Raw genomic sequence first — 27085 nt, forward strand, 5'->3', positions numbered from 1 at the left:
AAGCAAATAGGGTGATGATCAATAAGTTGTTATACTACTTGCCAACTCAAAAATTAGTTAAGAGTGAGTTAGTTAGAAACACTTAAAATACGAGTTAATCAGATTCTAACTGGATCAATTGATTGTATAAATAAAGGATGACCTATATAGTGAAGGGAAGAATTGAGTTGTGAAAAGTCTCCCTCTTCCTAAATAATACGATTCTCTCCTCTTTCCTCTGCATTTTCTGATTCTACTCTCTGAAACTCCTCTTTCTTTTCTATATTCTCTCCTTTCTCCCTATTTTCTGGAACCAAATCATTACAATTGGTATCACAGCTTCCAATTCTCGGACGGAAGCTTTTGGGACCCAGCATTTGCAAGATCCTTCTTCATCTCTATTTTTTTCTTCCTTTCCCCTCTCTCTGTTCTATCTCTGCTCCTTACTGATTCTTTCTTCTTTCTCCTGTTCAATTCTTCCTCCTAATCCTCCTAATTCTTTCTCCGATTCCTTCTGTGAAATTCTTCAACTGACACCATTAATCCACCAACATTATTGAATTGATTTCTAGATTATGGACTTATCAAATTTTATCAATGGATGATAACATTATCTGTCAACTCTTGGAAGATCAAATCTAGAAGGATTATCTGAATATGGATGAATTGGAGGTACAAATTGAATTACAAGCTCAAAGATTCCAAGATCAGTTGGCCGCAGAAGGAAATAAAGGCTATTACGAATTGGATGTGTCAATGTACAAATGCAAATGTACTTTCAACGTTATGCTTTGGATACTCAGTCATAAACAGGGGTTCACACTAGAAGAGCATCAAAGGATTATTGGAAGAATGGGATAGCCTCCTTCATCCAATCAAGATAGGAAAATAGTTGAAGAATCTAATAGGCATTGAAGGGGCTTTCGAGAATCAAAATCTTAAAGAATCGGAGGAATCAAATTCCAAGGAGCTCTATCTTTCAATATCTACCCCAATCAAGAAGTGGACTGATGCACATTCGGCAACGGTAGAAACAGAAAAGTTTGAAGTCCTCTGTGGTGAAATGGAAGAACATTTGGAAGGTGACTATGGTTTTGCAATTAAAGAGCACCACCTGTTTGGTGAAAGTTCAAAACTTTCTTCTTTAGCCATTTTAGTTCAAAGGGAGTTGGAACGTTCAACGTTGAGCAATGAAAGAGAATTAGAATTCAAGAATCAACTTCTTGAAATTGAGATCGGTAATTTCAATCAGAGGTTGATTGAGGAACAAGTTGGTGTGATTTCTTTCCAACAATTTTCAAGAACTGACTTGGTTATGTCTTTCTAAGGGAAATTCTAGAAAAGTTAGAAAATGTGATGAACCATATCTAGCTTGTCAAGTAACTGATAGTCAGATTTTGGTAAATGATGAAATGTCTGTAGAAGATAATGGTGACTATGGTGGGCTCCAAGCCTTGGAGATGGTTCATGGGAAAATAAATGGGACAGAGTTCTGTGATGATTTGTTTAGTCAAGTCTTCTCTGAGTTAAAACATGGAAGAAATTTTATGCCACAAGTGTTTAACTTTGATTCTTTGATGGCATGTAATGATATGGTTGTACTCGAAGAACAGTTTATTCAAGTTACCCCCAAGAAAGCCAGAGATGCAAAGAAGTCTTGGTCCATAATAGTAGCTGGTTTTGAAGGTGGCACTAATGTTGAAGAAGACAGCAAGTTCCCACACAAAATTTTATCAAGCAACGTTCTTCAAGCTGTGATTTGGGAGATGGATATAGTAATTCTTCATAAGCCTTTAGGGAAATCTGGAAGAAAAAATAGTTCTGATGATGTATTTGCTACAAGTTTCATTCTTGAATTAATTGATTCCAGTGCAAGATATGGTTGTGAAAAGGAACTCCAAGAGCAATTTCTTGACTCCAAGAACGTGAACTATGGGGTTAAATTTGGTGAAGGTTAGGGTGAAAGATTTACTCACCATGGGTTGTAGAAGGAGGTACAAGAGATCAAGGGCCTTCAAGAAAATCATTCAAGTGGAGATAAAGGAACTGACATCCACCAAAAGTTAGTATATGCATTTGTTTCATGGCTAGACAAGAACATGGTAGGTGGTTTCTTGATGGTACAGGATACACCCATTAAAAAGCTGATTTCGAAAAGTTTGAGAGGAAGATTGGGTGAACGAAATTTGTAGGATGATTTGAGTTGTCACATATTTGTGTTCAGGGTGAAAAATAGCAACTTACAAGTCATTCAAGTGCTGATTGCACTGCATAATTCTGCCTTAGAGTTTCCAAGTATTTGACTAAACAGTTGCATGGTGACATGGGTGAAGTTTATGGGCTGAAAATGATCTGGACAGTTAATACTATTCCAATTGGAAAATTCCAGCACTATAAAACTTGCAAATCATATTTTCCGTGGGACCCTGGCGGTATTAAAGTAACACAGAGAGTGAACGTTGATATCATTATACACCAAGTATCACCACAGATTGCAATTGCAGTAATAGTTGCACCTGAATTTCAAGCTGGAAGTTTTCTTTATAGCTACTATTGGGTTGTAGCAGCTATTCTTTCTACAGCCATGGTTAACCATACTTCTAAAAGAACAATTAAACATTGGTATTAAGTAAGGATGAAGCGTTGCACATGCTGCTTTAGCTCTCCCAAGTTTCTCTATTTTTAAATGGATGTTGCTAGGAGCAAAGTGTTGTTAGCAAGGATGGAATTACTGAAGCTCAATCCTATGGACTAGGATTGTTTGAGGGGGGAGTATTGTTATGACCCAAGGAGGAGCTAACCATCTGAGCAAATAGGGTGATGATCAAGAAGTTGTTATACTACTTGCCAACTCAAAAGTTAGTTAAGAGTGAGTTAGTTAGAGACACTTAAAATACGAGTTAATCAGATTCTAGCTGGATCAATTGATTGTACACATAAAGGATGAACTGTATAGTGAAGGGAAGAATTGAGTTGTGAAAAGTCTCCCTCTTCCTGAATAATACGATTCTCTTCTCTTTCCTCTGCATTTTCTGATTCTGCTCTCTCAAACTCCTCTTTCTTTTCTATATTCTCTCCTTTCTCCCTATTTTCTGGAACCAGATCATTACAGCCAATTAATCATAATTATAATAACGAAAGTGCTAAATAACTCAATCAATATAATAGCATCAATTAGCCAAGTAATCAACACATAGTACTCATAGATAGTTCAACCAAAATATAAGGCATGTAATTTTAGAAACACATATTGAAGATAAAATCTAATCTTGTATGATAACTAAACTTGGAATCAATACAAAAGATAAACAGTTGGAAAGATAGAGTAACACTTGTCACATGAGCTCTCTCCTTGGCTTCTTTATCCTCCAACTTCATCTTTATCTAGCTAATACACAAGAAACCATAAACTAACCTAAACTATCCTACACTACCTTAATTAAGAAAATGTAGGAACTATATCTTTGTGGTGTATTTTTCACACTCTCCAAGCTCTTCTTGATTCTTGCTCAAAATGGTGTATTTGTAGAGAAAAAGGACTCCAAAAGATCACTCTAGAGCTTCCTTTTCAGCAGAAAAATTATCCCTTGATGTACCATGAAAAGGTCAGAAATAACTAAGCAATTCGAGCAAGTTAAACCATCATTTCTGACCACAATCCAGCCTAGAATTCAGCTAGGGATTGGTTTCTGTTCATGGGTCGGATTGCTCCCCTATTTTTCCTCGAAAAATTTGCATGCTGCCATGAATCCGTCCCACAATCTAGCCTTATATCCCGCCATAGATTTATATCAAAATATCTTTATGATGAAAGAAAAATTAGCTCTTATGGAACCATAAAAGTTATAGTTCTTTGAGTTATATTTCCAATGGCTTAAGAATCGGGTCATTTGGAGATCTGGGTGCTGAGTTACGCTCAAAAAAGTGAAAATTGGTCAGTAGAGCATTGCACAAGTGCTACAGTAATTTAGACTTTTGACTATGAAAACGTGAGAACTAGATTTTGATGTCTTCATAAGAATTGTAGTCCTTTCTCTTATCTTTAAAATAGTTTAAGAATCATCTCAATAAAAGCTTTCTAGCTCAAGTTGTAGTCAAAGTACCGAAATGTGTCATTGCTGCCAATGCTTTTCATCTTGTTTCTTGATCGCATTTCACCTTTTGATCCTTTCATGTCACATGATGTCTACTTCAAATCATCCAAATATCTTTTCATGTCATTCCAATTGATAATTGAATTATTAAAACCTAAGAAAACATGAAATTTTCACACTTAAGTTCATTGAAATGCAAGTTTTCTCACTTAACCACAAAATGCAAAATTCTACTAGAATCGTTGCTATTTAGTTCCTATAATGATTAAAACACACTAAAAACTAAGTAATAAAACACACTTAAAAGATGTAAAATATATACACTTATCAAGGCCAATATTAAACTAAAAGAACTTGGTTTAATTTCCTTCAATTATTGAGTCACTATCTCTATTTTCACGTTTCAAGACACTAATCCATACAACAATTTCTGTGATCTGTGGCATTATAATTTGCGTTTCGCAGAATTTCGTACAAGTTGACCTCTAGTGTAAATTAGTAGGATTTTGATATAAACCAGGTGCAGTTAGATGTAGATCAGGCGTAGTTAGGTGTATGTTGATTTGTTATTGTTTGTAATAAATCAAAAATAGTCTGGTATAAGTTGATTATTATCATTTAGTGTAAGTTGAGGATAAATTGTTAATTTACATTAACTTATGCGAAATGGAACTTGTGAGCCCTGTTTCCCAAATTTCGCTCCTTTTTTCACATCTCTTTGCCACCGTTCACTTTCATATTTTCTTTGTGCTGGGGGTCGTATCTCTGCCGAACAAAGGGACTAAATAATCCTATAGCTCTTGTTATAATTGATAACCGGATAAAGAACAGGGAAGAAGCTACCCTTGGTATTCTTAGAGGAAATCTTAAATACCAAAAACTAATTTTTAGTCGAAGTTTTGTCGGTCAAAAATCAGATTTAAGATATGGAAGCTTGTTGGACCCTTTTCTTTTGTTAATATGAATTGTTAGTTCATTATTATTAGTCAATTCTTCAATATCATCATCCACTTATTTCCTAAGATGATGGACATTTAATGAAGTAAAATGATGGACATCCACTAATCCTGTATCAAAGAAGTAAGATAATGGACATTTAACAAGAAATGAACCAAGTAATCCCAACAACATTCCCAACTACTAGGCCATTTTTATATGGGATCATGCTACAGGGATGATAGGTCACCTCACGAAATACTAAAATAATGATAGTTGTAGCAGTTGTCTAACTTACCCACATTTAGCAACAATTTTGGTTCTTTAGCATCTTTTCTGATTTCGTTAAAATAATGATTATAAATTATGTTTAAGTTTTTAAACTAAAACGGTAAGTTTGTGCATTAAACTAGTAACTTTAATCATTCATCAAATTTTCCATTTTATGTGTGAAACTTACCATTTTTTTTAACAAAAACTTATTATTACTTGAATTAGACTTACTAATTATAATTGCTGTAACTTTCTTAAGTAAAATGGTAAGTTTGTGAAATAATATAGTAAGTTTGAACAATTCACCAAATTTACTATTTTATTAATAAGACTTACTATTTTTTGACAAAAACTTACAATCATTTGACTTAAACTTGCAAGAAAGTTTGTTAATAAAGTAGTAAGTTTGAACAATTCGCCAAATTTACCATTTTATTAATAGAAGTTACCATTTTTGACAAAAACTTATTATAATTTGAATTAAACTTACTGATCCCAACTATGATAAGTTTCTCGAGTAAAATGGTAAGTTTGTGCAATAAAGCAGCAACTTTGAACACTTTGCCAAATTTATCATTTTATTAGTAAAAGTTACCATCTTTCGACAAAAATTTACTATAATTTGAATTAAACTTGCCGATCCCAACTATGGTAAGTTTCTTGAGTAAAATGATAAGTTTGTCCAATAAAGTAGTAAGTTTGTTCCATTCACCAAATTTGCCATTTTATTAGTGAAACATACCTTTTTTGGACCAAACTTACAATTATTTGAATTAAATTTACTTATTCTAACTTTCGATAACTTTGTACAGTAAAATAGTAACTTTGGATCATCCATAAAATTTATCATTTTGTGTGGAAATAAAATAAACTTTATCTGTTTTATTACTAAAACTTATCATTTATCTACGTATACTTACTGCTGGTGATAAATGCACACACGATGTGTATGAAATAAAAAAATCATAACATTTATTGTGAATGAATTTCATATAATAATTTTTATTGTTAAAGTAAATTCTAATTTTTAAATTGTTTTCACAAAATGATTGTTATATTGGTAGTTATTGCTTAGAAGTGGTTATGTTGAAAAAATATGCTTAAATAATTAAATTGATGCTCATAGGTAGTGTTCTCAACAATATATATCTGGGTAGTTAAATTTTTTGTAACGGCAAAAATGAAAGGACACAAAGTGATAGCAAAATATTTATACCAAACCCTTTCCGTCCTCTCCCTTTATATACAGTACAAATGATTGATTATAAGTAAACTTAATATTATGTCCATGAATTTTTAAAAAAATGTGGAAAATTTTGTTCAAAGTCACAAAAAAAAAAAAGACCGATCATCATAAATAGCACTTGTAGTTGTATGAAAGATTAATCTCTATCATAGTATTCAGGACTACATAAAAATTAAAAAAAATTCGTTAATAAAATATTTCTCCTTGTTAGCGCCTCATTTACAGAGAAAACATATCCTATCAATAAAAACCCATAACTATTTCAACTAATTTAGTGTCATTATTCTAAACAACCACGTTGATGCATTTGCTAGAGAAACTCATCTAGCAATTGTTTGCACCTAATATTCCATAAACTTCACTGTTATTAAATTCGTCTCAATGCTTATTGTCGTAGAACATTATTTTTATATTTTCTTATTTTAGTAGAACTTAGTGCTTTAAAAGATAAACCTTATCATCGCTGTAACAAAAATTGATTGATTCTCATTTTCAACTAGAGGGATCTAAATCTAGATCTTATTACTTGGAAACCGACTGTGCAATCAAGTTCCTTTATCTTTAGCAAATCAAAATTTGCCATTTAGAATTCATCAAATTGATTCATCGCATTTTTTAACAGCTAAGTTGGCAGTTTTTTTCCAATTTCATTCTTGGCCATGGAAAAACGAGCAAGAATACATCAAATTGCTCGTTTTCGCCATTTGATTGAATAGATTAGATCGTTAACAAATAGGCTATAAATTTGAAATTTCTTATTTTGGCCATTTGATTAAATATATTAGGATAATGACAGATTGATTATAAATTTTGAATAATCTGAAACCAAATGGACTAAAAAGAATAAGGAACACCCTCATACTTGAGATATTTTCCAGATAAGTTAGGAACACACCAAAAAAAAGAAAAGAAAAAAAAAAAACTTACAATCCAATGCATCATTGCATCATTGTAAAGAAATTCTAAACAAATATTGCAATCTGGTATCCCCAATAAAAATTGAGTATTGTATTTGTGTACTCTATCAATTAAGCTAGCGCTACAAAGATTCATCTGTAAATATCTATCCCAAAAAATGACATAAACTACGACAAAAGAAAGAAATTTTGTCAAGGAAACTAAGTGGTCAATGGCTTTTCAGCAGCAATGAAACAAGGAAATCCAAGTAAGCATCAACCTTGAGTCAAGAAGATCTTCAGGAGCCGATACACCAATGCATGTTTAGCATCCTTCTCTAACTGTGCCACAGCAGGCTTACATAGTAGTCACACTAGCAAGAACACGCATAAAAGAATCATTATCCATATAGCAAGAGTGAAATATTATCAAAAACATAATAACACAAGCAACTTCCAGATGCACCAGCACCAGTACCAGTCTTTGAAAACAAGAAGTCACAAAGTAAATTAGGTCCCTGGTTTCATAAAATACATACAGCTTTTCACCACCTACAAGATCGACATATAGCTATATTCCAAGAAGACATACCATCTCACAAGTTCGTCTATTTATCAACTATTCACATAAATATGGAAGCAGAAGTACAACTACTACAATCCAAGAACAAAATCTAACTTAGATTGATGAGTTGTAGGTTTCTTCACATTCTAAGGTACAAATGACTCCACAACGTTATGACACATCACACAAATAAGTTCCAATATACCATACTGATAATGAAGTACAAAAGCATATATGTCACACTTTAGCTCAAAATTATAGCAAAGAAAAAATTAATGTAACATTTGGAGATGAATAATCATGCTCCATAAAGTCAGATTCAACCAAGCCTTGAGGCTCCTCACAACCGTTTTATATGCAATTCAAAGAGACAGACAAGCGATACTTGAAACATGCCAGGTGCCTTCAGAAAATCAACTATAGCACGGACTGCTTCTTCCTTTGCTTCATTCATAGCACATGCATCTTCATCGCAAAATGTTGCGAGATATCTAGTGAGAAACTTGAAACAATCTATTGCAGAGCTGGAAATCCACAAATGGACAAATAAGGCAAAGTAACGACATACTTTGAACAAAAGATGTCATAGCAATTAGAATAAGTACAAAAGATTAATTGACAACCTAAAACATCTTGATCTTCTACAGAGGAGTACATAGAAAAACTCATTCATTAGTTTGAACAAAAGATGTCATAGCAATTAAAATAAGTACAAAAGATTAATTCACAACCTAAAACATCTTGATCTTCTACATAGGAGTACATAGAAAAACTCATCCATTAGTAAGGATAATGAGCCCCCAGGGCTAGAACTGGTGGTAGTAGCCTAGTTTAGGTGAGTACCACCGCAAAGGTTCGAATCTTAGGTGCAACGATCGGTGACGTTGGGCAGTCTCTCCCGACCCGCAGAGGAATAGTTGGGTCATACGGTAATCAGTCCATGGACATCAAATACCTCTGTGTTGAAAAAAAAATTGTAAGGATAATTGAAAAGAAAAACAAAACAAAAAGACATATGCACCATGTCACGTAAACACATGAAACAAGCTTATACAGCAGTCATGTGAGTAATAGATCAGAAGGGTCTTACGATTAAAGCTAGAGCGACTTGTTAGAGCTCATGATACCTCAAAAGAAAAGTGCCAAAGATGCTTAACAGACACAAGTGTCTTGCAAGGAAAGGTTCGCAAAAGTGACCAAAAAAAGCAAACAATAGAATAGAAAAAAGAAATGAAATTACACTGCTAGGTATAAACTTATAACACTATCTATGACTAAACGCATAATACATCTGAAAACATACAATTCCTTCACATCAGCTTTAAGCAAGACAGAGTATAGGAGGAAGGAAATCAAAAAAGGGCAAAGAAAGATGATACTGGACTTAGTTGGCTAATTTACGGCTTGAAGGTTGGAATTGGCCCTGTTTGAATAGTAGAATCGTCAAATTCTCCTCTGCCAACTTCTCATCCAATTCCAGCACCTTTGTAGATGATCTCAGATTCTTTGTTCTTTGGACTAGAATACTTGTGTGAGCCCTAATGCAACGCATGAGCAAGCCCAGACATTGGTTAATTTACAACTTTAGCAAATATGTAATCAAGCAATTGGCTACTGATATGCAGATAAAATTCTTAATTAAACAACTTTTATTACTTAAATAAACTTTTTAAAGCTATTTTAATTCAATACACCGAATTAATAGGCCATATCAACATAAGAAAATACTCTATTGAACTAAATACACCAAATTCATACTAGCATCATTGTCTTGCAGGGCATAAAAGAAGTATTAGGCTGCAAATTCTTGAGCCACAAAATTTTGATCAGATTTCCACAGGGCCAAAGAGTTTCACTCTCAGCAACAAAGTCAAACCTTCATTCCTTTGTATAATGCTCGCGATCTGCTGGATCTTATACAAGAATGGTCATACTCAAACTAAACATACTTCTGACAATGGTGAACTTTATTACTCCAACGCCCTTGTTTCCGGGACCAGGAACAAGATTAAGCAAGCATGTGCTATGCACTGACCCTTCCCACCGTTCATATGCTGCAACGGAGTTGATCTCGTATATAAACCTGTTCAAAGCACCTTCATACCTGCTGTTAATCACCATTAGCACATGGGTAACCTTGAAAATTTTGCAAATGAAGTAAAATTTGGTTTAGAAAATCTCTCATATTCTCGCTGCATCAGACCAGAAGTTGAAGCTAAGTGAGCCTCAGCCAAGTACAGTTCATTGGAAAAGAAGTCAAAATTCTGACTCAGTGAAATGGATCAAAGATTAACTTATGTATCTTTGTGGAATAAAAATTAATGAATAAGAAGAAAGACTAATATCTTTCAGGTGTAAAACTCATAAGATACTAAATAATCATAAACCTAAGCAGAGTCTTTTAAAATGGCAAAGAAAAATATGTACAGCAATTAAAATTGTCTCGTAATCAAAGATGACAAAAGAACTAATAAATTAAACTCCTACATATAAGGTTCCAAGGTGAACAAGTTTTTTTCTTCTAAACCCTTGCCTACTGCCCAAAAACTTCAAATTACATGTGAATGTTTACACAATCTCAACAATTGCGTTGGGAGGCAAATAGGGAAGATTATACGACTATCTAAAAGTATTGGGACCCATAAAAATATCATGTGGACATGGCTCTGAGTTTCTTCGGCTCTGGTGCCACAGACCTAGATGTTACTGTTATGGCCTGGATTCAATGCAGCTATTAAACAAACTACCAGAAAGAGTCAGCAGGGAAGGTAGCAAGGGAAATGGGGGCACATGGGGAAATCACGTGGACAAGCATGGTCCTAACAGAATGAAGAATTGGGTGGGAAAGTTGGTTAGCTGCTAGTAATCTGTTACTTGAGTTAGAAGCTAAGATTTGTATAAGAACTCCATCTGCAATTGGAGGAATTATCAGATTGATTGTTACAAAATTCTTCTCTCAATAATGTCTCAGATTCCCTCCTTGTCTTTTCTCTTTTCTCCCTCTGAGTTCTTCCTCATTTCTTCCTCTTTTTCCCTTCTTCTACCTTACCTCTACTGATATAGTTCAGATTCCTCGATTTCAATCTACAACAGTGGTATCAGAGCTTGCGGTCCTTGGATTGCAAGTTCACTCCACAGTCCAGCATAGCAGAAGGTACTCGCATGAAAAGCTTTGAGGAGCAGCTCAAGAAACAAGATGCCAGAATTCAAGCGATCCTCGACTCCATGGTAGCAGACAAGCAAGTCATGGAGGAAAAGCTGGAAGTTAATCAAAGGGAGATGCGGTCCTTACTGGAAGCCAATAGCGCAGAGCTAAAAAATTTTGTAAGTAATCAGATCAGCTCGATTTTGAGAAGTTTGCAAGGTGACAAGGGAATACCGGGAAATCCTAACGGCTCTGCAGAAAGGACTCCTAACAATCGAAATGCTGGAATTCCGAATACTAGATATGGTGAATTTGGCAGTTCCTCCAGAGGAGAGGGACAACACTGGCCCATGGGGGTCCCTAGGTTAGATTTTCCTAGATTTGATGGCCACAATCCCAAGGAGTGGGTCAGGAAGTGTGAGAAATTCTTCCAACTTTTTCGCACTCCTGAGGATCATCAGATGGATCTTGTGGAACTGCACTTGGAAGGGAAGACAGATCTCTGGTATCAGAATTTCAAAAAAGATAAAGGAATAGTCCAATGGAAGGATTTTGGATCAGAAGTGTGTAGGAGATTCAGCACTATGGGCGAGGCTGATGCAGTGGAAGAGTTCAGCAAACTCAATCAGACCTCCTCTATTTTGGCTTATCAGGAGAAGTTTGAGGAATTGAGGTCTATTGTAATGATCCAGATGCCAGAACTGACTGAATCCTACTACATTGCTAGTTTCCTAAGTGGATTGAAGGGGGAAATTAAATCTGCCGTGAAGATGCACAGGCCAGACAGTCTACAATCTGTCTTTGAGATGGCCAGATGGCAGGAACACCACTTAGAGCTGGTCCACAAGTCCAGTAGGCCTATACTTAAGAACACCTTGCACTCAACCTCATTTGGTCTTAACAAAGGGGGGAATGGAGCTCAGGATTCGGGAGTAAGACAAGCTGGAACATCACTAACAGATCTCAGCAGGAAGTCCAATTCACAGCAGGTTTTCAAGAAAATCTCCCCCACTGAATTCCAGTACAGGAAGGATCACAACCTATGTTTCAGGTGTGGGAAAAGATTTAGTCCAGGACATAATTGTAAAAGTAAGGGGATCCACATGATGATAGTAGGAGAGGAGGAAAAAGGCGAGGAAAATCACACAGCAGAAGAGGAGGAAGTTATTGAATACATGGGGGTCCAGCAGGAACATGATGTGATGCTAACCTTGCATGCAATGTCAGGGGAATTATCCTCAAGCATCATCAAAATGCAAGGGGAGTATAAGAACCATCACTTGACAATCCTGTTAGATGGGGGAAGTACTAATTGCTTTATCAAAAGGACTGTGGCTCAGCAATACCCAGAAACTGTACAGAACCACAGGCCCTTCAAGGTCACGATAGCTGATGGCAAGGAGTTGACATGTGACCAGTGGATTCCAGGGATGCAGTGGAACATGCAGGGCCACAGATTTGCACATGATGTATTTGTATTGGACCTGGAGCCTTATGATCTGATCCTTGGAGTCGATTGGATGAAGTCTTACAGTCCCATTACTTTTGATATCAAGAAGTTGAACCTGTCTTTTGAAAAAGGAGGGGAGCAAGTGGTGCTAAAAGGAGACTCCAACAATGCAAACGTGAGGATGCAGCAGGGTCCCTCAGCTCACAAGTGTGTCAGAAATAAGATCAGGAAGGCATTGCAGCAATCCTGTATGGTGAAGATTCACAACTCACAGGTAATTTCTGAACCAGATTCTCTTACTGAGTTGTTGGCCAAGTATGATGATGTCTTTGCTGAACCAAACACCCTCCTCCCAAACAGATGCCATGATCACCAAATCCCTCTTAAACCAGGTGCCCAACCTTTCAAAATTCCTCCCTACAGATACCCCCATATACAAAAAAATGAGATTGATAGGCAAGTGAAAGATATGTTGAACTCTGGCCTTATACAAGTTAGCCATAGTCCCTTTGCATCACCTGCTCTTTTAGTGAAAAAGAAAGATGGGAGCTGGAGGCTTTGTATTGACTATAGGCAACTGAACAACCTCACTATTAAAGACAAAGTTCCAATCCCTATTATAGATGATTTATTGGATGAGTTACAGGGAGCCAGAATCTTTTCTAAAATTGATCTAAGATCTGGCTATCACCAAATCAGAATGAGACCTGATGACATCCCTAAAACTGCTTTCAGGACTCATTCTGGTCTATATGAGTACCTAGTAATGCCATTTGGCCTAACAAACGCCCCAACTACTTTTCAAGCCCTCATGAACTTAGTCTTTGAGCCTTATATCAGAAAATTTGTCCTTGTATTTTTTGATGATATTTTAATCTATAGTCCAGACTACAAGACTCACCTTCACCACTTATCCATAGTTTTGAACACTCTGAGAAAACACTCCCTATATGCAAAGATGTCAAAATGCTCTTTTGGTCAAAACCAAGTAGAGTATCTGGGACATATAATTACTAGTGAAGGGGTGAAAACTGATCCATCCAAGGTGGAAGCAATGTTGTCCTGGCCAACTCCCACCTGTGTAAAGGCTCTTAGAGGATTCTTGGGCTTAACAGGTTACTATAGGAGGTTTGTTAAGGAGTATGGGGAGATTGCTAAGCCTCTTACCGAATTGCTAAAAAAGGATCAATTTGCATGGAGTACTGCTGCAGAATTTGCATTTCAACAATTGAAGCTGGCAATGAGTGCAGCACCAGTGTTGGCATTACCTGACTTCTCAAAGCCATTCCTGTTGGAAACTGATGCTAGTCAGATAGCCATTGGTGCTGTTCTAATGCAACAAGGGAGGCCAATAGCCTACTACAGTCAAGTACTGGGACAGAATAATCAGGCTAGATCTACCTATGAGAAGGAACTTCTATCACTCATCACTGCAGTTCACAAATGGAAACATTACTTGATGGGACACCATTTCATTATAAAGACTGACCATGAGAGCCTCAAATACTTGTTGGATCAGAAAATTAACACTTCTCTTCAACAAAAATGGCTGGTTAAACTTATGGGGATGGACTATGAGATTCAATACAAAAAAGGAAAGGATAATGTGGTTGCTGATGTTTTATCAAGGAGGGGTGAGTTGGAGAATACAGCAGAAACGTCTGTGCATACTATCACTACCATCAAGCCTCTGTGGTTGACAATGGTAGCTGAGAGCTACAATGGTGATGAGATGGCCAAAGAAGTTCTGTTGAAGTTGGCTATGGGAGCTGATGCATTACCAGATTACTCTTATAACCAAGGGATTCTAAGATTCAAGGGAAGGGTGTGGGTAGGAGCTGATTCTGGATTAAGGCAAAGGCTGATCTCCTGTTTTCATGATTCTTGTCTTGGGGGACACTCTGGGAATCATGCTACTTATCAGAGGATTAGGAGTTATCTATACTGGCCTGGAATGAAGAAGGAAATAGAGCAATATGTACAGAGCTGTGAAGTCTGCAAGAGGAGTAAAAATGAGAATTGCCCCTATCCAGGTTTGCTGCAGCCACTGGCCATACCTGACCAAGCGTGGCAACAAATTTCTATGGATTTCATTGAGGGATTACCCAAGTCCTTTGGCTGTAATGTGATCTATGTGGTGGTGGACAGATTTACTAAGTATGCCCATTTTATTCCAATGACCTCTCACTACACTGCTAAAAGTGTAGCAGAGGCATTCTTTGATCAGATTTTTAGGTTGCATGGCCTACCAACACACATTGTCTCTGATAGAGACAAGGCATTTACTAGTTTGTTCTGGCAAGAACTCTTCAAAATGCTAGGCACAGAACTAAATCTTTCATCTGCATATCACCCTCAGTCTGATGGGCAGACCGAGAGGGTGAATAGGTGTGTGGAAAACTACTTGAGAAGTATATGTATGTATCAACCAGGGAAATGGAGGAAATGGCTCCCGGCAGCAGAGTGGTGGTACAACACTAACCATCATAATAGTTTGCAAATGTCTCCCTTTCAGGCCTTGTATGGTTACAAGCCTGTTCAGATGAACCTGAGGCCTGATAGCACACTAGTAGCTGTTGTGGAAGATTAGGCACAAGAACGAGTGGGCTGGAACTCCTTGCTCAAGGAGAACCTGTTGAAGGCTCAGAACAGGATGAAATAAATGGCGGATAAAGGGAGGAGTGACAGGGAATTTGAAGTAGGGGAATGGGCTTACTTGAAGCTTCAGCCTTACAGACAAACTTCTGTAGCTGTAAGAAGAAATATAAAACTGGCAGCTAAATACTATGGGCCTTATCAGGTAGAACAAAAGATAGGGACTGTAGCTTATAGGTTGAAGTTACCAGCAGGATCAGCCATACATCCTGTTTTCCATGTCTCCTTACTCAAAAAGTCACCTAAGGGGGCTCAAATCAGCACTACCTTGCCCACCCTGAATGATGATGGTGAGTTTGGTGTTGTTCCCTCAGCAATGCTGGACTAGAGGACAATTTTTAGGAAGGGACAAGAGGTCGAACAGGTGCTGGTGCAGTGGGAAAACATGGGAACCGAGGAAGCTACCTGGGAAGATTGGTCTTTCGTTCATGCTCAATTTCCTACTTTCCAAATTAATCAATCCTAGAGACTAGGATTGTTTTAAGAGGGAGGCATTGTTATGGCCTGGATTCAATGCAGCTATTAAACAAACTACCAGAAAGAGTCAGCAGGGAAGGTAGCAAGGGAAATGGGGGCACATGGGGAAATCACGTGGACAAGCATGGTCCTAACAGAATGAAGAATTGGGCGGGAAAGTTGGTTAGCTGCTAGTAATCTGTTACTTGAGTTAGAAGCTAAGATTTGTATAAGAACTCCATCTGCAATTGGAGGAATTATCAGATTGATTGTTACAAAATCCTTCTCTCAATAATATCTCAGATTCCCTCCTTGTCTTTTCTCTTTTCTCCCTCTGAGTTCTTCCTCATTTCTTCCTCTTTTTCCCTTCTTCTACCTTACCTCTACTGATATAGTTCAGATTCCTCGATTTCAATCTACAACAATTACGCAAATGAATTACTGTAAAAATAAAAATTGCCAATTTGGCAATACTACATAGATGCATCCTAGAACCAAAAAGTTAATGAAGACCTTACGTCAGATAAAGTGAGAAGATAAGGAGAATGATGATGATTTTGGAGCTCAGTTGAATTCACATTGATATATGAACATCCCAACCCAATCAATTTGATCCTCAAAGTGCTCAATACTAGAGCTAGAAGGAGTGCAAGACACGCTAATAAGAGTGAGAATGGCCAGGGAACTTCAAGAGTATGTATCAACTCTTCAAAAGGGGTATAGCAGTTGGGCATTCTGTACCTTTTGGATATACATTTGTAGGGACAAACTGATTTGGTAACATCCCCTGTAGCAAATCATACCCAAAATGAAGTTAGATCTATCATGTCCAATAATGGAGCAGATAATTGAGAAATGGACTTCTAAGAAAATTAGAGCTCATTGCATTACATCACCTCATACATAGATAAAAAATGCATGACTAGGAAGGCGCTCAAGGGAACAAGGTGCGCAGAGATTTTCATCAGATCCTTTAACATCACTGTATGTACCAATAGCACATACCTAAGAATCATTGCATTACCAAATGAAAATAAATTCCTCTAAATTAAAATTGCATTTTCATACTCTCAGCAGCAAGTAGTTAAACGTGGATCAAATAGAAGCAAAAACAAAAAATTTAGGTTGATACCGGAAGAAAACTGCATATAGTATGGCATCCAAATCTGAAGAGGAACTATTTATGAGATGATGGATTCATTCCAGTCAACCTACTCTTTTAATAATAAAAAATTTATCAGTAATTTAAACCCTAGATGAAATTGAAAAATGGAAACCCATTAAAAATAATAAGAAAGCCACAAAATGAAGGCGGAAAAAGGAAAACAAAGAAGACTGTAACTTTAGGATCAGTACCGATGATAATCATGGAGACAGCGAGAGTGTCGATGTGCCATCACACTTGCGCTGCCTGTGGTTGTAGCGTGAATCATAATAGTGCCCCGGAGAAAATCAAAGCTGATCAAAATCAAAGCTGCTGCCCTCGTGATTTTCAAAAGAGCCGTCGAAACCTGAACAAACATGAAATTGTGATGAAGCTAAAAGGTTAGATTGGAACTGAAGAAACGAACTAAGGAGGAGAAATGAAGAAGTCGTGATGTCAGAAACTGAAAGCGTGAAGTTTTGTATAAGTGAGTCATCGAAGACGTGCCCACAAACCACGCCTTTGCTGGGTTTCATCTGCTTCTAACCGAAACTGAGGACCATTGCAACTTGTAGCTATGAAAGGACACGTGTTTAGAGCTCATTGGTTTAGTTGAAAGTTTGTTAGCATAGATAGTGATATAAGCAGGCATGTCTGCTGTATAGAGTAGCTTTTGTCATTATTTTCCAGATTTGATTGTAAGAGATTTGGGCCACCAATCTCGTTTCCCTCCTCCCAAGTTTTCCTTCAATTTCTTTCCCCTTCCTCACTGAATTCGTATTCTCTGTTCTTGTAACCTGATATTGAAGTTCATTAATGAAAGTTGAGTTCATCTTTTAATCTCCAAATTCACTATTCCATTGATTGTTTGTTGAGATTAATCCATATTTTGAGTTTGCAACATTCTCATATTGCTGCAACTCTGGTTCTGTACCATAACAGGAAGGGAGAAAAAAGAAATCAAGGTAAAGTACTACAAATTCAACTAAAATTGGTTGAACTTTCTAAGTCATGGAATCCCTAAATGGGCAAAAGGAATCCCTCTGAGTGATGGGGCTTTGAAGGCAAATTGAAAATTAAGCAAGATCATCAATTTAGGTGAGCAGTGTTGAGGAGATGGCCGCAGGCTGCAGCAGCCGTGGAGGATTTTCTTTTGTTTTTTCTTTGGGATAATTTGAGAAACCTCTCCTGAGCTTTCTGATAATTTCACTAGCCTCCCCTAAAATTTGTAAAATTACACAAACCTCCCTTGAGGTTAAAGTTTTGATAACAAAATTAGTCCAATTAGAAAAAGTAACATTAAAAAGTACTTTAAGTAGAGAGATGAAATTTTTGTTCCATAAATTAAAAGTTAAAAACAATCAATATACATATTTCACCGCTCAAAAAGTTCACATTTAATAAATTAGACAAAACAAATAAGTAACAAAACTACACTAATGATCACAAACGAAAGAAGGTAGTTTTGAATCTTATGATTATTAGTGTAGTTTTGTTGCTTATTTGTATTGTCTAATTTATTAAATGTGAACTTTTAAGTGGTGAAATGTGTGTATTAATTGTTTCTAACTTTTAATTATTTTTATTTTTTTTTTACTAATACAACTTATATACATGCATAAGGGGTATTTACATAATAAAAGTTTCATCTCTCTCCTTCAAGTACTTTTTTAATAGTACTTTTTCTAATTGAACTAATTTTGTTAACAAAACCTTAACCTCAGGGGAGGTTTGTGTAATTTTGCAAACTTCAAGGGAGTCTAGTGAAATTGTTAAAAACCTCGGGGACGTTTTGAAATTATCCATTTTTCTTTTGGAATAAGAGGAGATGGTTTAAGATGGTACCCGACACTTTTTTTTGGTAGTAAAATTAGTGAAAGAAATGGTAATTCCTTCAGAAAAAAAGAATTGGTAACTTTCATTTTTTTTTTGTAGTAAAATTACGATTTTTGCAATCAAGAGGTAATTTCGTTAGATATTTAGGTGCCATTTGGAGTTGTGTACTTTTGGTAAAAGAGCACTTTTATGTGATAAAAGTACTTTTAAAGTGTTATTTTTCTGGCTAAATTTACCAATTTTATATTCAAATTTGCAAGTTTACCTTCTTATCTTACTTTTCAAGTTTTGAGACTTGAAAACTTGAATGACCACCAAATTTTCTAGTGTTTTATTATTAATATAATATTCACAAATAATTTGGCTCTTCTCTAATAAATTATCTTTCCATTTCCTATAATGCACATGTGAATGAATCACATGTGTCTTTATTTATTAAAAGGGGACAAGATCATTTCAAGTTTGACTAATTTTAAGATTTGTTAATAAATAAAAACGCATGTCATGCATCTAGATGTGTATTATGAGAAATGAAAATAGAATTTAGTAGGGATGAGCCAAATCCTTATCCTTTATAGTGATCAAACTAGGAAAATGCACATGCATTGTACGTGTATAGTGTGTAATTTATCATAAATCGCTTTCCCATTAGGTAAATCACTTAATGATTGATTTAATTTCTTCTCTTTTCTGTAGTTGTCTCCTATCTTAGTCGATCTTGGATCTGTTCATGTCCTTTTTTAGGTCTATTTATAGTATAATTTAGGAGTAGATAAAATGAGTTATTTTTAAAGCAATAAAAACCCATTGCATTTGATGAGGATGTGGCAAGGTGATGAACTGACAAACAGTTTACTATCCACACGAAAGATGGGACTTCTTTCCACCTTATTTGTTTCCACATCTTATTTTTCCTTCTTTCATTTAGTTGATATTGACAATTACTCAATAATGCATATTCAAATACTCAAAAAATCTAATAAAGTTGAAGATAACATGCACACAATGGGCTTGTTTAGATATGGATTATTTGTAAAAAATTTTAGTTGCATTATAAATATGTTTTTAATCACATTTTTATCTCTTGAGCAACCTTTTTTCTTACATATATTACATCACAAAAAGTATTATAGCATTAAAATATATGACAATATACAGGGCACAGATTTGTAATAATAGAAATCTTATTTGAATAAATAAATATTTTACTTTGACTCTATAGATGCACACCCCCCTACTTTTAAACTGAACACACTTTGAGATTTGCTTCTAGCATGCGACAGCAAAAGGATAATTTTGTTTATTTTTCATTCCTGTGACACGTAATGTGAACAACGTCTCATGCGAAATTGTTTTATTCTATTCTTGTATGTTTAGGTACCTTGACAAAATTATTTTATTCGTGCATGTAAGTCTATTCTTTGTTGCGAATATTTTCTCACCAATTTTTGTGGCTTCACCTGTCTATTTCTTAGATTTTCCTCAACCACTTGATCAGCATATGCTTTATGAAAACTCTTTTGGACTGATTATTTATTTAATACCACAAATGATCATCCATTTCAAGAAACTAGGAGAGGATCACCGCACTATGTGCGGTGTGAAGTTACAAGTTCAATATGCCCAGTGGGATTTTACAAGGCTAATATGCCCAGAGCCCTCATTGGCTGTATTTTTCCAATCAAAAATTATTTTTTATCATTTTCTGTATGTGGTAGATAATGAAGCATTTTGTCGACATTTCAATTAAGAAAAGAAATAATACTAATAAAGTTGAAGAGCATAATAACACATAATTGAGGTAAACTCTCCAATTGTACGATGTATCTCATTACCTGTGAAAAGGTACAATTTAAGATATAAGATACATTCATCCAAAAGTACGGACTACTGTATCTAGAATTGCCTCTCTTCTTTTCTTATCTAGCGTAGCCAATTCTAGTGGAACTATGTATTAGTGGTGAAGAACCCAAAAAAAAAAAATCATCTATACTATAACAAGTGGCTGTTGAAGTAACTAATGAATTTTGCTAAAGATATTGGAAAGGAGAAAACAAAGCATCAAGCATTCATGACAAAACTCCATGAGCTTCCATTTGCTTCCAAGTTCCAGCTATCTAAATATCAATCAGATCTGCCAAGAATGAATTATATTAGAATTTAATAACATTTTGTATAAATAGTAGAATGACAATCTTGTTAAATCACAGGTAACGTACCCGCAGTTTTTGCCAAACTTCATTGCAAAATTTTAAGGAAATACTAAAGCATGAAATATAAAACAAAGTCGTCAAGAACATATTCCCTACTCCTAAGTTTGAGCCACCATTATATTTGAATAATGCCTCTCGCCATTCAACTTTTTCTCAAACATTAATGTTGGATATATAAATAAAGAATAGAAAGCTAATAAACAACAGATGCATTCTGAGCCACCATCATATTTGGATAAATACCTCTTGCCAGCCAATTTTTTCTCAAACATGAATTCTAGGTAAATAAATAAAGAACAGAAAGCCAAAAACAACATATGCATTTTAGCCTATAAATCATGTAGATATATTTCATTCATGCCACATTTTCACCTAGACAACATGAATGAACATAGGACATCAATTTAAACTAAAAGAAAATTTTCTCTTCTTTCTTAAAAAGCTCCAAAAGATTCAAGCAAAAGCTACAAAGAAATTTTAATATATTAGTTTGGTATTTGTTAGAGTTTATTTTTTAAATCCTGAAAAGCAATTTTATTCTCTTTTGTAATTCTGAGATTTTAATTTTCTTTTTTACATAAAGGTGTTGAAAATTCTAGTTGTCTAATTGAGAAAAGGTGGAGAAGCTAAGGGGTAATCACCACCATTTTGATCAGAAATTTAGGGCGGCACTATTTAAACTTACAACTGGGATGCAGCACATGAACATTCTTTTTCTATATACAAAGATCTTATCTTAGAGGTTCTTTTAGCCATTTCAATTACATCATTCCGAGGATAGGACAGCGAGTAACAAAAGCTACAATCAGTCAATGTACATCATTTTCTTAGAAATTACTACGTCTAAAGAGTAATTCAAAAATGACACCATCAAAGTAGAGAAAAAATTTATAATGATTTCATCAGTAATCATAACTTTCAATGAAATAGGGTGAACGCAAATGCTATTAAACCTTGACTTGCAACCTCTTATTGATGAATTTACTAAAATCGGTAAAATACTAAAGAAACTGACTCTAAATCTAAAGGAAACATGGTACCTTCACAAAATTTCATACTCCAAGAATGGTAATTTAAATATTGTAATGCGGTCAATGACCACTCCAAGCATAAATGCATAATTTAATACTTCTAAAAAAATGGTACTTTACTTACCACTTCCTAGCCTGTACCAAAAATCTAATATTTGGTACTTCTCCTTCGGCAAATATTTTACTACCTACAAGCATCAAAACCATTTACATTAGTCGTATTAAGCAAAAACTGCCCCTAGGCAGAAAGCAATTGGTTGGTTTGTACAACAAAGATTCATAAGATAGATATTGATAAGTCCTATCAAGAAAAATACTAAATTAAATTAGATTAACTTTTTCTCAGGGGATAAAACAAAGAACCTAAATAAAGGTGCACTTTGAAAAAAGAATTTCTCCAATCCTTTGTACTTTGTTGCATATCTTAATATCTTGTAATAAACATTTGGAACATATTAGAGCATAACAGATAATTATAATTAATATATTAGACCATCCAATCTAGCATAGGGTATGTGAAAACACAATATGAAGCAAAACAATAGCAACAAAGCCTGAGGATCAGCAGGAACTGAAGAATTTGTTATGCCAAACCATAAATGGCATTAAGCACTAAACATATGAATGCATTTCCAAAGTTTCACATCCAGTTCATATCAATGCAGTAGGGCAACCCCTAGTCCCTAATGTGACTTTTAGAAGTTACCAAAAAAAAAGTAATTGGCAATGTCAGAAGACAACAATGATCTAAAACTCAAAATAGCAAATAGTTAAACTCAAAAAAAAACTTTTAAAACTAATTTTATTGCATGCCAGGTGAATCTGTGTGGGCCACTACATGCTGTCTACAAAAGGAAATATACAATCACATTGAAATAGGTAATATGAAGTCATTCATTGGTCATTTTCTCAAGCATGGAACTATATCCGTAATCACAAAAGATTGAAATAGGTAAAGACGAATTAAATTGAAATAGGTCAGTGAAGTAAAGATAAGATTGTAATTCACTTTTTAATGGAAGCAAAAGTAAGAAATTATCCAGCTAATTAGTGCAAAATAACAAGGGGCAAAACTATAGCTATGCAGTAACTTGATCCATTTTCTAGTTAATGATATGATTTAAAGTCTTTAATCAATTTGTTAATTTACTCACTGCTTCAAGCCACTGCCCAGCATCTGATAGAGATTTCCTATCCTTGGGCAAACCTTTGACTGCCTACAAACACAAAAATCAATTAAAATTGCTATTATAACCAAAAAAATTGCAGAAAGAACTTCGATCATTTATCAACTTGAGATTCACTATATAAACTGTCAACAAATTTTACTAAGAGACTTATAATTTTTTGTACTATAAGAACAATTATTAACAAATAGTCATTAAAATACGTATCATCACAAGATGCCTTTGGTAACTCGAAACTTTGGCCAATGATCAATTTCACAAATGAGTTCATGATTGTTCAAGAAGACATGCAAATTGTATATAATTAGCATAAGATATGCAAACATGCACTACAATAGACATGCATGCATGCACTATTATTCTAGCTTAATCAAGCAAATTGATTAAGAAACCAAAATTAAAGAAAACGCCAACTGAAAAAACCAGAAAAGGGAAAAGAAAAACAAATCCAGATTTTTTTATCAAAAAAAAAACCATCAAATTCCGCATATGATGAATTCCAACCAGCTAAACCTCTCTTTCTTTTGGATAGTTCTGTCTAAACAGTATGCAAAACATAAAGGAGGACTGAGATTGGAACCTGAACTATTAAAATCTCTAAAAACATCAACTGCAAATGCAAACTGCAGATTCGAACCTGAAATATAATGCAAATGCATGTTAAATAAAAATACTAAAGCAAATCATATGATTTTTTTCCTAGACAAAATCTTCTTGTTTGAAGCAAATCTTGTCCACATTAGGCCTGTGCTACCATATGCTGTGCTATAGGCACAATAAAAATCTCCTCTATATATGAATAAAGCAAATGACATCCCAAAAAAAGGTAGAACTAAATCTTGGTGAATACATCGACATAAATAAGTGTTTTTTACACCCTGCAATCTTCAAGGCAATAAAAAAACACTGATTCCTAAAGCTAAAATGTTTACCCAAGCAACAGTAATATGTCGAGCTATAAAGACACTAAGCCAAGTTAAATAATGACACTCTAGGAAAAAAAAAAAAAACACAAGTCAAATAATGATCTAAACATTTTAATGATATTGCAAAAAAAAAAATCAAATACTTAAAATTCATCCCAACTTCCCTAGATTCATAAACTCTGTATGTGTAGAACAAACTAACAAAAAAAGAAACTGAACTCCCGTTTAAAAGTACCAACAACCAGAGATCTTTAAAAAAAGACATCTCTGAAAAAATTACAACAATGATAGATAATTTTTGGATGGTAAAAAAAAAATTTATTGAAGAAAAAAGAAAGATCAAGGAGGGGAGATATTCAAAATAAAAAGAAAAAATAGCAGTAAGAGAAAATAGAGCGAAATACCTGAGCAAGAAGATGAAACCGCTACCATGCGAACCTGCAAATCCAAACAATAGAAGAAAAGACGGTAGCAACAAAATAGATGGTAAATAGATACTTTCATAAAAGGATAAAAAATAAAAATCTATACAGAGAAAGATTGTAAAAATAAAAATAAAAATGAAAGTTGAGGTAATTAAGAGAGAAAACCAAAGAGAAATACCCTTTAACTTGTAAGAAGAAGACCAACATGTGACCTCTATTTTGTCTTGCACTGTTATTTAATATTCAATTAAAGAAGAAAGAGAAGAAGTGAAAAACAGAGAAAGAGGAAGGAAGGGAGAAAGAACCTGAGAAGAAAGGAAGAAAGCGACGGAGCAAAAGCAAGAAACACAATGAGTGGCGCAAGCGAAGACTCTCAAGAACCCTATCTATCCAAGAAGGAGGTGAAATCTCAATTTTGTCCTCAACTCAATTCGCTCAATTAATTGGAGACGACCACCAATTGACCAATGACGAAGCGCCACGTCAGCAATTGAAACTCAATTGCAAACTTCCCCATTCCCCAATAGACTAGATATGTTAAAAATTTATTGAAGAAAAAAGAAAGATCAAGGAGGGGAGATATTCAAAATAAAAAGAAAAAATAGCAGTAAGAGAAAATAGAGCGAAATACCTGAGCAAGAAGATGAAACCGCTACCATGCGAACCTACAAATCCAAACAATAGAAGAAAAGACGGTAGCAACAAAATAGATGGTAAATAGATACTTTCATAAAAGGATAAAAAATAAAAATCTATACAGAGAAAGATTGTAAAAATAAAAATAAAAATGAAAGTTGAGGTAATTAAGAGAGAAAACCAAAGAGAAATACCCTTTAACTTGTAAGAAGAAGACCAACATGTGACCTCTATTTTGTCTTGCACTGTTATTTAATATTCAATTAAAGAAGAAAGAGAAGAAGTGAAAAACAGAGAAAGAGGAAGGAAGGGAGAAAGAACCTGAGAAGAAAGGAAGAAAGCGACGGAGCAAAAGCAAGAAACACAATGAGTGGCGCAAGCGAAGACTCTCAAGAACCCTATCTATCCAAGAAGGAGGTGAAATCTCAATTTTGTCCTCAACTCAATTCGCTCAATTAATTGGAGACGACCACCAATTGACCAATGACGAAGCGCCACGTCAGCAATTGAAACTCAATTGCAAACTTCCCCATTCCCCAATAGACTAGATATGTTAAAAATTTATTGAAGAAAAAAGAAAGATCAAGGAGGGGAGATATTCAAAATAAAAAGAAAAAATAGCAGTAAGAGAAAATAGAGCGAAATACCTGAGCAAGAAGATGAAACCGCTACCATGCGAACCTGCAAATCCAAACAATAGAAGAAAAGACGGTAGCAACAAAATAGATGGTAAATAGATACTTTCATAAAAGGATAAAAAATAAAAATCTATACAGAGAAAGATTGTAAAAATAAAAATAAAAATGAAAGTTGAGGTAATTAAGAGAGAAAACCAAAGAGAAATACCCTTTAACTTGTAAGAAGAAGACCAACATGTGACCTCTATTTTGTCTTGCACTGTTATTTAATATTCAATTAAAGAAGAAAGAGAAGAAGTGAAAAACAGAGAAAGAGGAAGGAAGGGAGAAAGAACCTGAGAAGAAAGGAAGAAAGCGACGGAGCAAAAGCAAGAAACACAATGAGTGGCGCAAGCGAAGACTCTCAAGAACCCTATCTATCCAAGAAGGAGGTGAAATCTCAATTTTGTCCTCAACTCAATTCGCTCAATTAATTGGAGACGACCACCAATTGACCAATGACGAAACGCCACGTCAGCAATTGAAACTCAATTGCAAACTTCCCCATTCCCCAATAGACTAGATATGTTAAAAATTTATTGAAGAAAAAAGAAAGATCAAGGAGGGGAGATATTCAAAATAAAAAGAAAAAATAGCAGTAAGAGAAAATAGAGCGAAATACCTGAGCAAGAAGATGAAACCGCTACCATGCGAACCTGCAAATCCAAACAATAGAAGAAAAGACGGTAGCAACAAAATAGATGGTAAATAGATACTTTCATAAAAGGATAAAAAATAAAAATCTATACAGAGAAAGATTGTAAAAATAAAAATAAAAATGAAAGTTGAGGTAATTAAGAGAGAAAACCAAAGAGAAATACCCTTTAACTTGTAAGAAGAAGACCAACATGTGACCTCTATTTTGTCTTGCACTGTTATTTAATATTCAATTAAAGAAGAAAGAGAAGAAGTGAAAAACAGAGAAAGAGGAAGGAAGGGAGAAAGAACCTGAGAAGAAAGGAAGAAAGCGACGGAGCAAAAGCAAGAAACACAATGAGTGGCGCAAGCGAAGACTCTCAAGAACCCTATCTATCCAAGAAGGAGGTGAAATCTCAATTTTGTCCTCAACTCAATTCGCTCAATTAATTGGAGACGACCACCAATTGACCAATGACGAAGCGCCACGTCAGCAATTGAAACTCAATTGCAAACTTCCCCATTCCCCAATAGACTAGATATGTTAATGAAGCACTATCATCCAGGCATGGTGATATGTTTCTTTTCGTCATTCTTTCTCGCTTGACTTTTCCTGAATTTTTCCTTGTAGTTTTAGTTTCAAATTTTTGCTTCAAAGGAAAAAATATGAGCAACAATT

At 35.0% G+C, this 27085-nt stretch overlaps 1 long non-coding RNA gene across 2 annotated transcripts; it reads right to left on the reverse strand.

The window, feature by feature from the left end:
• Window positions 1-20500: 20500 nt before the first annotated feature.
• LOC113763739 lies at window positions 20501-26751 on the reverse strand. Of its 2 annotated transcripts, none has more exons than XR_003467389.1 (5): window positions 26719-26751; window positions 24437-24470; window positions 23074-23136; window positions 22044-22107; window positions 20501-20809 (listed from the first exon to the last, which is right to left on the reverse strand). It is a non-coding gene; the product is annotated as an uncharacterized LOC113763739 (long non-coding RNA). The 2 variants fall into 2 exon arrangements; XR_003467390.1 differs by lacking the exon at window positions 26719-26751 and adding an exon at window positions 23687-23743 and having other exon boundaries at window positions 24437-24543.
• Between the last annotated feature and the right edge of the window lie 334 nt (window positions 26752-27085).

This window comes from Coffea eugenioides, chromosome 2 (genome assembly GCF_003713205.1).
Source record: "Coffea eugenioides isolate CCC68of chromosome 2, Ceug_1.0, whole genome shotgun sequence".
Lineage (NCBI taxonomy): Eukaryota > Viridiplantae > Streptophyta > Magnoliopsida > Gentianales > Rubiaceae > Coffea > Coffea eugenioides.